Below are 14983 nucleotides of genomic sequence, written 5' to 3'. Positions count from 1 at the left end.
GAGGAGTGCAGCGAGCTTTGTGTATCATGAAAACTGCGCAGTGAAGCCACATGAGAAGGAATATGAAAATAAACTTAACGAAGCACTGAAGCTTAAAATAATGCAAAAATTCAGCACCTTAAAGAAATAGGTAGATGAGTAGATGACTCCTGGAAGTTAACAAGGTATACTGTGTTATATAGTGAGCTTTAGAGGTGTTGGTAGGCAGATTTTGTTTAGCTTTGGACAGAGACAGGCTAGCAGTTTCCCCCTGTTTTCAGTCTTTATGCTAAGCTATACTAACCATCTCATGTACCTTTTATATAAAGGTGGTATTGATCTTCTCTCATGTTAAATGTTTTATCATAATTAGTTATAATTGGTTCAGTTGTTAGTTCTGTCTTTTTTGGCGTTTTTTTTACAGCACTTTGTAATGGTACTAAGAAAAATGTTTTATAAATCTTTTTTTATTAAAATTGTTTAAGAAATTTTTAATGGTGTAATTATTATTTACAACGGATTTTGAGTCTGCTTAGTTATCAATATTACTACATGAAAGCTTTAATGTTGTCTGTTATAGTCATTCACCTAGTTTTTGTCACTTTAATTGTAGTTTTTCTGTAAGCATTTTGTAAATGGTCCTGACTAGTATTGTATCCAGAATGCCACTTCACCTGTTTCTGACTGGATCTGCAGCCTGTAAATGTGCCACAAATACACATTTAAGAATGTTCTAAAACATGATTATGACTATAATTGATGTGTGTTGCTGTTCTCAGTGTTGGCTCTTGTCTGCTCTATTGCTGTTTATATATATATATATATATATATATATATATACATACATACCATACATACATACATACATACATACATACATACATACAGTACAGACCAAAAGTTTGGACACACCTCATTCAATGCGTTTTCTTTATTTTCATGACTATTTACATTGTAGATTCTCACTGAAGGCATCAAAACTATGAATGAACACATATGGAATTATGTCTTTAACAAAAAAGTGTGAAATAACTGAAAACATGTCTTATATTTTAGATTCCTCAAAGTAGCCACCCTTTTCTTTTTTGATAGCGCTGCAAACCCTTGGTGTTCTCTCAATGAGCTTCATGAGGTAGTCACCTGAAATGGTTTTCACTTCACAGGTGTGCTTTATCAGGGTTAATTAGTGGAACTTTTTCCCTTATTAATGGGGTTGGGACCATCAGTTGTATTGCAGAAGTCAGGTTGAGACACAGCCATCTATTGGACAACTGTTAGAATTCATATTATGGCAAGAACCAATCAGCTAAGTAAAGAGAAATGAGTGGCCATCATTACTTTAACAAATGAAGGTCAGTCAGTCCGGAAAATTGCGAAAACTTTGAATGTGTCCCCAAGTGCAGTCGCAAAAACCATCAAGCACTACAACGAAACTGGCTCACATGAGGACCGCCCCAGGAAAGGAAGACCAAGAGTCACCTCTGCTGCTGAGGATAAGTTCATCTGAGTCACCAACCTCAGAAATTGCAAGTTAACAGCAGCTCAGATTAGAGACCAGATGAATGCCACACAGAGTTCTAGCAGCAGACACATCTCTAGAACAACTGTTAAGAGGAGACTGGCCTTCATGGTCAAGTAGCTGCTAGGAAACCACTGCTAAGGAGAGGCAACAAGCAGAAGAGATTTGTTTTGGCCAAGAAACACAAGGAATGCTCATTAGACCAGTGGAATTCTGTGCTTTGGTCTGATGAGTCCAAATTTGAGATCTTTGGTTCAAACCGCCGTGTCTTTGTGCGATGCAGGAAAGGTGAACGGATGGATTCTACATGCCTGGTTCCCACCATGAAGCATGGAGGAGGAGGTGTGATGGTGTGGGGGTGCTTTCCTGGTGACACTGTTGGCGATTTATTCAAAATTGAAGGCATACTGAACCAGCATGGCTACCACATCATCCTGCAGCGACATGCCATCCCATCCGGTTTGCGTTTAGTTGGACCATCATTTATTTTTCAACAGGACAATGACCCCAAACACACCTCCAGGCTGTGTAAGGGCTATTTGACCAAGAAGGAGAGTGATGGAGTGCTGCGCCAGATGACCTGGCCTCCACGGTCACTGGACCTGAACCCAATCGAGATGGTTTGGGGTGAGCTGGACCGCAGAGTGAAGGCAAAAGGGCCAACAAGTGCTAAGCATCTCTGGGAACTCCTTCAAGACTGTTGGAAAACCATTTCAGGTCACTACCTTTTGAAGCTCATCAAGAGAATGCCAAGAGTGTGCAAAGCAGTAATCAGAGCGAAGGGTGGCTACTTTGAAGAAACTAGAATATAAGACATGTTTTCAGTTATTCCACACTTTTTTGTTAAGTACATAATTCCACATGTGTTAATTCATAGTTTTGATGCCTTCAGTGAGAATCTACAATGTAAATAGTCATGAAAATAAAGTAAACGCATTGAATGAGAAGGTGTGTCCAAACTTTTGGCCTGTACTGTGTATATATATATATATATATATATATATATATATATACATACAGTGCCTTGCGAAAGTATTCGGCCCCCTTGAACGTTTCGACCTTTTGCCACATTTCAGGCCTCAAACATAAAGATATAAAACTGTAATTTTTTGTGAAGAATCAACAACAAGTGGGTCCCAATTATGAAGTGGAACGAAATTCATTGGCTATTTCAAACTTTTTTAACAAATAAAAAACTGAAAAAGTGGGCGTGCAAAATTATTCAGCCCCTTTACTTTCAGTGCAGCAAACTCTCTCAGAAGTTCAGTGAGGATCTCTGAATGATCCAATGGTGGCCTAAATGACTAATGATGAATAAATAGAATCCAGCTGTGTGTAATCAATTATAGTCCGTGATAAATGCACCTGCTCTGTGATAGTCTCAGAGGTCCGTGTAAAGCGCGGAGAGCATCATGAAGAACAAGGAACACACCAGGCAGGTCCGAGATACTGTAGTGTGAGAAGTTTAAAAGCCGGATTTGGATACAAAAGATTTCCGCAAGCTTTAAACATCCCAAGGAGCACTGTGCAAGCGATAATATTGAAATGGAAGGAGTATCAGACCACTACAAATCTAACGAGACCCGGCCGTCCCTCTAAACTTTCAGCTCATAGCTCATACAGGAGAAGACTGATCAGAGATGCAGCCAAGAGGCCCATGATCACTCTGGATGAACTGCAGAGATCTACAGCTGAGGTGGGAGACTCTGTCCATAGGACAACAATCAGTCGTATACTGCACAAATCTGGCTTTTATGGAAGAGTGGCAAGAAGAAAGCCATTTCTTAAAGATATCCATAAAAGTGTCGTTTAAAGTTTGCCAAAAGCCACCTGGGAGAACACAAACCAAACATGTGGAAGAAGGTGCGGTGGTCAGATGAAACCAAAATCGACTTTTTGGCAACAATGCAAAACGTTATGTTTGGCGTAAAAGCAACACAGCTCATCACCCTGAACACACCATCCCACGTACTGTCAAACATGGTGGTGGCAGCATCATGGTTTGGGCCTGCTTTTTCTTCGCAGGGACAGGGAAGATGGTTAAAATTGATGGGAAGATGGATGGAGCCAAATACAGGACCATTCTGGAAGAAAACCTGATGGAGTCTGCCAAAGACCTGAGACTGGGACGGAGATTTGTCTTCCAACAAGACAATGATCCAAAACATAAAGCAAAATCTACAATGGAATGGTTCACAAATAAACATATCCAGGTGTTAGAATGGCCAAGTCAAAGTCCAGACCTGAATCCAATCGAGAATCTGTGGAAAGAACTGAAAACTGCTGTTCACAAACGCTCTCCATCCAACCTCACTGAGCTCGAGCTGTTTTGCAAGGAGGAATGGGCAAAAATGTCAGTCTCTCGATGTGCAAAACTGATGGAGACCCCCCCCCAAGCGACTTACAGCTGTAATCGCGGCAAAGGTGGTGCTACAAAGTATTAACTTAAAGGGGGCTGAATAATTTTGCCGCCCAATATTTCAGTTTTTTATTTGTTTAAAAGGTTTGAAATATCCAATAAATTTCGTTCCACTTCATGATTGTGTCCCACTTGTTGTTGATTCTTCACAAAAAATTACAGTTTTATATCTTTGTTTGAGGCCCGAAATGTGGCAAAAGGTCGAAAAGTTCAAGGGGCCGAATACTTTTCAAGGCACTGTATGTTTATATATATATATATATATATATATATATATATATATATATATATATATAATAAATCCAGTGTACTTTAGTAGTTGGCACAAAGTGAGATGGAAGAAGGCTGGTAGAAGAGACAAGAGAAGCTTGAGGGTTATTACCATTTTTACGCCATCATCTTGTACAACAATTACATGAAAATATCAAAGAAAGATTTGTGTCACAATATCGAGCTGTAACAATGTCAATTGCTACAAAATACCAATTTATTTGTGTAGCACTTTCATGCCAGGAACGTTTTCTTTTACATTACCAGGACCACATTTATGGAGTAGTAAGCAGCTGTTCCATTATGCTAAAGTGTTTTTATCGCATCGTCTTACTGCACATAAAACAGCAAAACCGTACAACCAGAAACCAGTCTGACAGTCTGTATACTGGAATAGTTACATAATAAAAACTCAAAGATGTGAGTCTGAAAATGTCAGGTCAAATCTAAAAAGTACAGTGACACATCGGAGCTTCAATTCACTCTGTTTGGTTTGGTGCAGCTTTTATGCTGCTTGAGAGGACAGAGATGAACAGTCTGCTAGCACAGTGTTTCTTGGATAAAGGGTGGTTCTCGGTTGACTTTCATTTCCTTCACAGAAAGAGTGTAAAATCAAGCATGCACAAAAAGAATCCACACGTGAGGTGTGCAATTACGTTGTTTCACACTGTCCTTGGCTCAGCTGGAAAAGGCAGAGACGCTGTAGATTCTCCCATTAAATGAATAACGATGTGTTTTAGCCAAAGAGCAGAGTGTAGTCCTAAAAAGAGAGAACCAGTCAACTCAGCAGCAAACGAGGGAGCAGCCATCATGAGTCAGCGCTTGATTACTACACAGCCAGAAGACCTTGGTTTCCTCCGACTTCCCAATGACATTATTGGCAACTGGTTCTAAAGATTACTTCAAGCTGTATTTTATGAGACATGAAATTGCTGAATGAAGCGAAAGACTTTCTGAACAGGAGCACAAAATGTGTCCATGTGGGATGCAAGAACACATGGAGACATTTTTTAAAACTCTCAAAAAATGACACCTAAATATGACAACGTGTTCTGTTAAATGGGTATTAACTGGTAGGAAACCCAAACATAAACAGCAAGGATTTTATTGGTTTCTTCTGCAGCAAAGATGCAATTAGAGCAATGAGACCCAAAAACCCATTACTGCCTCTGTGGTGAGGTAGTGTTAATAAGAGCTAGTGTCTTGTTATTCTTGTATAGATCATAGGAAAAAGAATTAAAGAGAAGAAGGCATAGCTTTCTTGCAGAATATATTTCCCAGATCTCTGAACATTGGATTTGTTTGTTTTAGATGTTTGAACTAAAAGGAGTGTATATTTCCACTTCGTGACTGCTTTGTTTCCCATTTGATGTATCAACTTATTTTCTTTTGAAGGCATCCAAACAAATCCCAGTGCAAATAAAATGGCTTACAATTTACAGTAAATAGGATATGATTTTGGACACATAAAACAAGTCTCTCCTGGTTGAACTACAAATGGCCCGGGTGGTGATACAATATGGTTGGCTAAGTCCTACAGTTACAATGTTTGCTTGGCAAAAACTACAATAGAATTAAAGTTAGTTGTACTGTATGGTTTACTAGACATTCTTGTTTTTCTCCCTTCACCTGTTGAAGGTACCTTCTCCATCCCCAGGTTCTGCTCTCACCTGCCCCTTCTGTGGCAACATCTGTGGTTCTAGGTTTAGTCTTTGCAGTCTCATGCAGTGGCATTAGATCTGCAACGATTAGTCAATCAGACAAAAATTAATCATCAACTATTTTGACAATCGATTAATTGTTTTGCAGATTTTTTTTTATTTTAGGCCTTTCTTTTTGATAGGACAGCTTAGACATGAAAGGAGAGAGAGGGGGAATGACATGCAGTAAAAGGCCGCAGGTCAGAACCGAACCAGGGGCTGCTGCATTGAGTATTGAGCCTCTGTATATGGGCGAGCACTCTACCAGGTGAGCTACCCCAGCGCCCCCGATTACTGTTTGGATGGAAATTTGATGGTTCTCAAATTTGAGAATTTTTATATATATATATATATATATATATATATATATATATATATATATATATATATATATATATATATATATAATTTATAAAACTAGTGCCCCACATTGAGAGCATAAACCTAAAATACAATATCCAATGAGAACATGTTATTAATGAAAGGATAGAGCTCGCCCTCAAGCAAATGCTTTTCAGATTTCAGCAAGTTTGTCAAACAAGTGCAAGATGCATGTCTAAAGCTGTTAGAGTGAAAAATTAGCTGACTTTAAAAAAATTAGGCTGCCACTGCATTATATTCCAAACTGCCATCAGTTATACTGTGAATACATTTGTCATGTTGCTGCCATTGATTGGTGTGTTTCGGTTAAATAGAGGGAACTGCTCAATTGCCTCCTAATAGCCCAGAGGACGTGGTAGTTGATGCAGTCGATTTGATCATTTAAGAGAAAACAAGAATAGCACATGCAGAGAAGAAAGGAGAAAAAGAAAATGTCTCCTTGATTTCTATAGAAAGAAAAAATATGAGTTTATTCATCAGTATTATTAGATAATGACCAATGGCACATGGTCCAGATCCAAAGGTGATTTTTCACATCTGGTATAAAAACAAGATTTGTCTGCTATAAGAAAATGAGTTTTTCAGAAGTGAGATTTAAATGGATGGATCTAATGTGATGTAATAATATTCAGTTAAATTGCTTTTCAAATTAAATTATACGTCTAACACATCTTGAATGCCAAATTCTGTTTTATGGCTTAATATATGTTCCAGTCTCACACAGAAGAAAAACAGGCCTTCATGCAAAGCACTACAGGCACTCAAGAACTGTAAGTCTCTGAGTGTTTGAACTTATCTGTGGGTTGTGGAAACATTGAGTTTAGGATGTCATGTCCAGGCAGAGAGCATGCAAGGGAATCATCCAAAAATGACAGCTGTGCTATTTAATAAAATGCTGCAGTGGACTAAGCTGTACTAGCATGTTGGGATGAACTGAAAGCCTCTTACAGGACCAACTACATTCACCACTTTTTCACCTGACACAGCAGTTCAGGAGCCAAACATGCAACAGCTTTGTGCAAAAAACTTATGCTCCATCTTCTACTGTAAATATGTCCCTCAAATTCTGCCTGTTCATTCATACCTAAATTTATTGCATAGAAACAAACTCCCCCTTGAACCTCTTTCCCAAACCCACCCCATCACGCACCCTTCTAGCAAGATGCCATGTTCTTGTTTGTGTGCATCTGTGCCACTAATTCTCAGTTAAAGAATATATAAAATGGCCACTGATCGGTTACATCTATCATCATGTTGCTCTTAACAGAATTTCTGTAGGGTAAAAAAGTGTGTGTGTGTGTGTGTGTGTGTGTGTGTGTGTGTGTGTGTGTGTGTGTGTGTGTGTGTGTGTGTGTGTGTGTGTGTGTGTGTGTGTGTGTGTGTGTGTGTGTGTGTGTGTGTGTGTGTGTGTGTGTGTGTGTGTGTGTGTGTGTATCTCATTGATTTGAGCTTTTCTTTCTACTATTTTGAGGTGTAAGGCAGATGAAGTGTGGGCGGCTTTCCTCCCTGAGCCTGAGGTGAATTTCTCTCATACGGAGTGGTAAAATATCCTTCATCTTCCCCCATCCCTCCAAAGATCCCGATCAAAGCTACCAAAATTTGTTTGACAAAGAAAAATGGGTATAGAGAGAAAGACATGTTGGATGCCTTGATAGAGGAAGGAAGATGTATCACATGGCCCTTTGGAAACCGTTTAATATTTAAGAAGCTCTTCGATTTAATCTTAAAACAACTTTCTCCAAGGTGTGTTGCAGGCAAGGATCAGTACCATTTTTATCTCTGTATAATTAACGGTATTATCATATTTAGCACTTTTCAAAAGATGGCTGATTGTGCGAGGGATGGCAGAGAATAAGCACCTGTGTTTCTGTGGGACTTGCTTTACAAGCCCAGTGTACAGGTTGTCAGATTGAGCAACGAGTCAGTTCTGGATTTTACGAGAAGTGCTTTCTATTACGAGAGAGAATAGGTGCATACGAGAGAGAATAGATGCATAAGTCTTTGCCCATTCAATGACAGCTGGATATCATTTATCAGGACAGCACCATCAGGGGATGTGGTCTGCAGAAGCGCTGACGTGCTGAACTGCTACCTGCTCACTGCCAATATTGTTGCTATTCGAGCCTGGCCGTGACAGATGGGCAGGTCGGGACACATGAAAAAAAAAAAAAAAAGCCAGAAGAGTTTCAGCATCCCTGTCCCTTTGGGAGACACTTGAGGACTCTGTGTCCATTAGGACTATGAGCTTGATCAGGACTGATCAAGACTGGTATCAGTTCACCTTGCCCCCTTGCTAGAATCCTAATTTATTTAGCACACCTGAAACAGTCAACAGTATGACCATGGTTCTAAATCAGGTATATCAGAACCTTCAAGTTTCTGTAGTAACATTACATTTATAGTAGTCTATATTCGCGACGTTCCACTTCCGGGATTGCTTCATTGCCGACAGAAATTCTGCTGGATTTTACTCATTTAGGCTTTCTTTGTGTTGGTATTTTAAACTCCGGTCGATTTATGAGGGCTCTGGTTAACCTTTTCTCAGATCTCTGCAGGGTAAATTGAGACAGCTAGCTAGACTATCTGTCCAATCTGAGTTTTCTGTTGCACGACTAAAATAAGCTTTGAATGTACACCTTCCACCAAAACAAGTTCCTTCCCGAGGCTATTTTGCAGACTCGCCGTTGCTCCGGCCATTGGGTGGTCATCGTCTGTTACCATGGCGGCAGAGCCTGTCATGGGAGCAGGTGCTTCAGTCATTATGCTTCCTCCTCTTCTTTAGTTTTGGCCTGTTTTGGGATTTTTTTGTCGCTTGGCAACAAACCAACTGGAATGGAGCATGCATTATCTTGCCGATTTAGAAGCAATGATTCACCAAACTGCTTTATTTTTTTTTTGTTTTTATTTTTTCACAGTATCTGTATTTATTTCCAGACATAATAACATTTACATATAAACACTGGGACTCAAAACTCCCGCCCCAAACCCTGCAGAACCAATGTCCATCAAACCCTGAACACAAATAAATAAATATAAAAAACTAAAGAAAAAAGGAACTTAAATACATAATAACATAATAATACAAATACTACATAATTAAATAAAAAGGGGGGAATAAGTACAAAACCAACTGTGCACTGCTCATACCCACAAGTGAGCACCACACATAAATTAGATAGTGATCATTCAACACCAGACGGTAAACATTTTTCCCAAATGAACTGCAGAGGGCCACTTATGGGTCGTCCCCAGGTGTTTCCACCAAACTAGACAAGTCTTTATTTGCAAGAGAATTTCTAAAGGGGCCCCAGATGTTATCAACAATAGGTTCCTTACCCCTGATTGCATACGTGATCTTTTCTAAGGGCAGAGTTGCTGTTAATTCTGAAAGCTATTTACCTATCCTTGGTCTATCCATCTCTTTCCAAGCAATTGCAATGACTCTTTTGGCCAACAACAGACCTATATCTAAAAATAATCTATGCTTCTTTCTTATGTTGCAGTTAGTTGGGTAGATACCCAATAGAAAAATGTTGGGTTCTAAATGTAATTTTATATCTAATATTTCCTCAATACACTGTTTCACTTCTTCCCAGAATTTCTTTATTTGAGAACACTGCCACAAACAATGGAAAATCGTGCCCTTTTCCTTTTTTTTAAGTTTAACTGGAATCAAGAACGCATTAACCAGTTGTACTGCAGACATTTTAAACCTGTGTTCACTGTTTGTTACTGTGCTTTGGTACACACCCTCTCCCACTCCTCAATGGAGATATTCTCCTGTAGGTCCTCTTTCCAGGACTCAAGCTTATTTACTGACGTTTTTGAAGATTCACCAACCAGTTCATTATATATTTTGGAAATCAAGCCCCTTCCCTGGCAGTCTTTCACCATCATTTCTTTGAAGATGTGTATCGTCAGGACTATAAAGATTTCCTATTTTTTGTAACCCCTGCTCAGCCCAAATTTTAAACCCCTCACCTCCTCCTGGGGGGAAGAGATCATTTCCCCATATCGGACTAAATAATGAGAGCGAGTCAACTACTTTGAGATATTTCTTAACCTGTTGCCACACACTAATTATATTTTTAGCCATAGGATTCTTGGTTTTATTTTTGAGTTTCTTAAAATTAGCTGAGTACAGGTAAATGGGCAAAGGCAGCTTCAGTGTATCACCTTCCATTTCTCTCCACAGTGGCACATTCTCCTCAGAGTAGTAGAACATCAGTGTTCTCAGTTGCGCTGCCCAGTTGTACCATACTGAGTATGGGCATTTAAGCCCTCCTCTATCATAAGGCAAGTACAACAATGATAGGCGCTGCCTGGGGCGTCTATTGTTCCATAGAAACTTGATGAAAAGTGTCTTCAGCTGAGAAAATAAATTGCTTGGTGGTGGCAGAGGTACATTTTGAAATAAATACAACAGTTTAGGAAGTACATTCATTTTAAGAGTATTTATTTTCCCCATTAACGACATTGGTAAAGCAGCCCATCTAAAGAATTTGAGATATCTTGCATAACTGGTCTATAGTTAGTTTTTATGATATTTTTAAGCAATGGAACAATTTGAATGCCTAAATAAGAGAAGCAATTGACGACCTTAAATTGTGCAACTACATTAGTTGGGTTTTCCCTGTCTACTTGGTTTAATAACATAATGGATGTTTTAGACGTATTAATCTTATAACCTGAAATCTTACCGAACTACCTAATTAAATCTAGCATGGCCGGGATGGTTTTGTTGGTATTTTTGAGAAAAACAATTATGTCATCTGCATATAAAGCTAAACGGTGCTCCGTCTGTCCTATGGTTATTCCAGAAATGCTCTCATGTGACTTCACTGCAATTGGAAATTGAAAGGTTCGATTGCCATAATGAACAACAATGGAGACAAAGGGTCCCCTTGTCTACACCCCCAAACTGCTTTTTTCTAGTGTAACAAATTTCTTCTGATTAAATTTTTTAGTAACGAGTAACTAAGATGCTTAGAGGAAATGTAATGGAGTAAAAGTATACATTTTATTTAGGAAATGTAGTAGAGTAAACGTTTCCAGAAATATAAATAACGAAGTAAAGTACAGATATGTGAAAATTCTACTTAAGTACAGTAGAAAAGTATTGTAATTCCTTACATTACAACACTGATCATTTCCATATTTGTTCAGTGGCCGTTCAGCCAGAAAAATAGGTTGTGGGTCAGTATCTTGAACACAAGATTTTTTTTAGACTGATTTAGATCTGACATTTAACATAGTGAGTCACACTCACAGAGTTGAGGGAGAGAGACTGAATGGGATTGGAAATACCTCTGAGGCAGAGGGATCGCTCTACAGACACCTGCTGCACTGCCCACCAAGGCCAGTTAACCAGCCTTAGAGACCCCACGCAAAAGACAAGTAACTCTATTATTACCCATTTTTCTTTATTTGAATACTGACCACTGAATAGCTCTTAACTCTACTCTGGTGATTAGCCTGCAAAATCACTTGCTGAGTTGCATTAAACAGCTAATAAAGAGTACCCTATGCTAACAAGGTCATGTCAAGGATTTTATCCTTCACATGATACAGTGGCACAGAGTTGCTTTTGAAGCCCTTTAATTTAAAAGCATCACCTTTCAATAATGAGAGGACGTGTTAAGTTATTCATCAGTGGTGCTTTACCAGTGCTGGCCCTCGAGAGCCCAAACAAAAGACGGACCTCTTAATGTGCCGTGACCAGAGCCAAGAGGGCCCATTTTAATTCAAGTCAATCAGTGCAGTGCCGTTCTGAAGCAGCTGAGCCTGTACGTGTCACTGAGGTCTGTTGTGCATTAATACATATTTATAAAGCTGATGATGAAGTGCTCACTGTTCAATTATCATATTCATGTTAAAGGAACTGCAAAGTCCTTGTGGCCCGGTGTATTCAAAGGTCAATGATAGGGACGATTGTGTCGTCACTTTTATGTTGGCTCACTTGAGGTGATGAGTCTTAAACTAGCAAGGTAAGCCGTGTTTGTCTTCACCCATCCCAAATTTGAGCTTATTTTTGTCATTTGTCATAAAGGATAAGTCTGATTGTCAACAAATCCTATGAAAAGACCAAAACTATGAATTGATTTTACTAACGAGTATTGTATGTGCCATAGAGCTTCATTGTTGTCCACAGACAATACACTGTTGCACTGGGTGATCTTTTATTACGATGAACCTGGTCACTGCAATTTACTTTTAGTTATTACAGTCATATACCGGCCACCTGCTGTAAATACTCACTAGCGCTCCAGATGTGTATCAATCCTCAGCTGAAAATAGTTCCTAACAAAAACACTATTTATTCCTGTTTGAGTAACATTTGCTAAAATCTACAGAGCCCATCTGTTTTAGGAAACTACTTATTTGGAGCTATTTGCGTCTTCAATAGGAATCAATGAGCTTAGAGCTAGTTGCAACAGACAAGGTAGGGAAGTATTTATAGATGGAGAAGCGCCCTGTTGGTTTTGGTCTTTTCATGGTATTTACAAATATGGTAATTACAAACGATAACAAAAATGTTGAATATTGCTAGCCGTGTGCTTTAAAATTGCCTGACAGAGAATGTAACACAAAGAGGAGGCCATGCTAAGATATTTAATGTGTGGTTTCAATGTCCTTCCTCAGCTCTTCCCTTTTCTACAGCAGTTCAGTGACTGGACTGCTAATGGACCCTGACGAACAGGAAGTAGAAAGCAGAAAATAACAAGCCACTGGAGACATCATGCTGTACTCTAGAGGGCCATTAGCCAAAGTTTCCATTTATTTATCCATGCACTAAAAAAGAGTGTAGTGGCTCCTTGATAATTGCCAACAGAAAACTGTTGAGGAAGCTGGGGAGCTGCGCCCTAGCAGGAGACTTCTCTCTCGTTGTCCCTGATGGTTGTGTTCCACGCTGTACCTTTCTGTGATGCATGCAGGGTGGAAGGAGATACCCACTGTACTGACAGCTGGTCCATTGCAGAAAGAAGAAGTTTGTATGTTGACGTAAGAGTCTGGGAGCCACAGTGGCCCTGAAGATTGAACATGTGCAGTTTAACTGTAGTGTCACACGATGACGTGAGGAGGAGATCAGCTTGTGACTGACAGACAGACAGACAGACAGACAGACAGACAGACAGACAGACAGACAGGAGGAGCAGAATAGATAGCGACTGAGTGACAGGAACTCCAGAAGATGGCTACAGTTATGAAGGGTAAAAGTGAGCTTGTTACAGCCTCGCTGTTGGAAAGGCAGACACTGACCGGCCCTGGCTGGCTCTCCGAGCTTTAGATGCCTCCAAACGATACGAGCACACCATTTTGTGGAGCGTAACTGACACCCATGGAGTGCCCACAGTAAGCCCCAGGGAAGGGTAAGGTTAAGCTGAAAAACAAAACACTAAAGCAGGTCATGTAATAGGCCTCTCATTTTGCGCCTGTCTTTGTCAGGCCCACTGGAGGAAACCTAATTTATTTAATAGCCCGCCGCTTCAATGCCAGGCCTTTGGTGCGAGAAAACAGAAGGCAGTAACGATGAAAGCGTAGCAGGAGAGAGAGAGGACAAACACTTTCCTCACATTCACTGGCGAGATGTGATTTCCAAAGTGAAGATCTGTGTCAGCCATCTGGTGATAGAAAATGGCAGGAATGTCAGCATGCCACTTTCAATAATGCAGGCATGCATGCTGTCACTACATAACTGACAATTCTAGGGAATCTTTCTGTGAAATGTCAACTTTTTGTATATATTCTATATGCCTTTTATTCAGTTCCTATAAATCTATTACTCCTTAATTTTTCTCCAAAAAAGTCTGGAAAGCAAAGATAGAATTGCCTTCAACACAATGTCACAACAACAACAACGGCTTCACATTTGAAGGGTGCTGTGGTAATTATTCAGTATTAAATCCCTGTAAACAGTGGCACCAGTTTGGAGGTTTGTGGGGCACAAAAGTCTCTTTTGGTACATTAGGATTCAGTCTGGTTTGCAGCGTGACTCAATGGCATCTATCAATCCACCACATCCACTCTTGAGTGAAATGATTCAACAACTTTTCCATATGTGATTCTTACTATATTATATGAAAATATTCAACTTTACTATTGAGTCTACTGCAAATGACTGCATTTGTTTTCAGTAGCGTTTGTATTTGCATTCAGCCACCATGCCATTTTCTTATGTGCGTGGTCATATTCAGCTAATAAAGGTTGCCAGCAGAGATAAATCAAATATAAAGCTAAAAGGTCCAATCAGGTCCAATGTGCATTGGCTTTCAGTGAAATGAAAGAGCATTTGCCATTCAACAAAACATAAGCTGTCAATTGCTTGATTTGCCATTTCATTGCAGTTGTGGGAGGTGACAAATGATAGAGAAATACTGAAAGAGTCACTGCATCATCCAGAAAAAGATAGGTTTTTTTGTCAGATATTATGACAATGTGCATAATATTGTATTATCAAACAATGATAATGACTCCATTTGGTGAATGATTTAATGAACCTAGGACAGCTCAATCACTGTCTGAAATGTGAAAAACAATGCATGGGACATATTTTTTCCCAGACAGCAGCAATAGGCATGTCATCTTTTTAATGCATGCCAACTCCTTTAATAACAGCAATGCTGGTGAAACTATAGAGTGTCTGGCAGATTCATATACCTCCATCTTCACCACTCCCCTCCCCTCCATCCTTTATGATTATAAAATGCAAATGTT

Source organism: Perca fluviatilis, chromosome 2, assembly GCF_010015445.1.
Source record: "Perca fluviatilis chromosome 2, GENO_Pfluv_1.0, whole genome shotgun sequence".
Classification (NCBI taxonomy): Eukaryota; Metazoa; Chordata; class Actinopteri; order Perciformes; family Percidae; genus Perca; species Perca fluviatilis.
The sequence above is the reverse complement of the archived record's forward strand: the minus strand, read 5'-3'. Positions refer to the sequence as shown.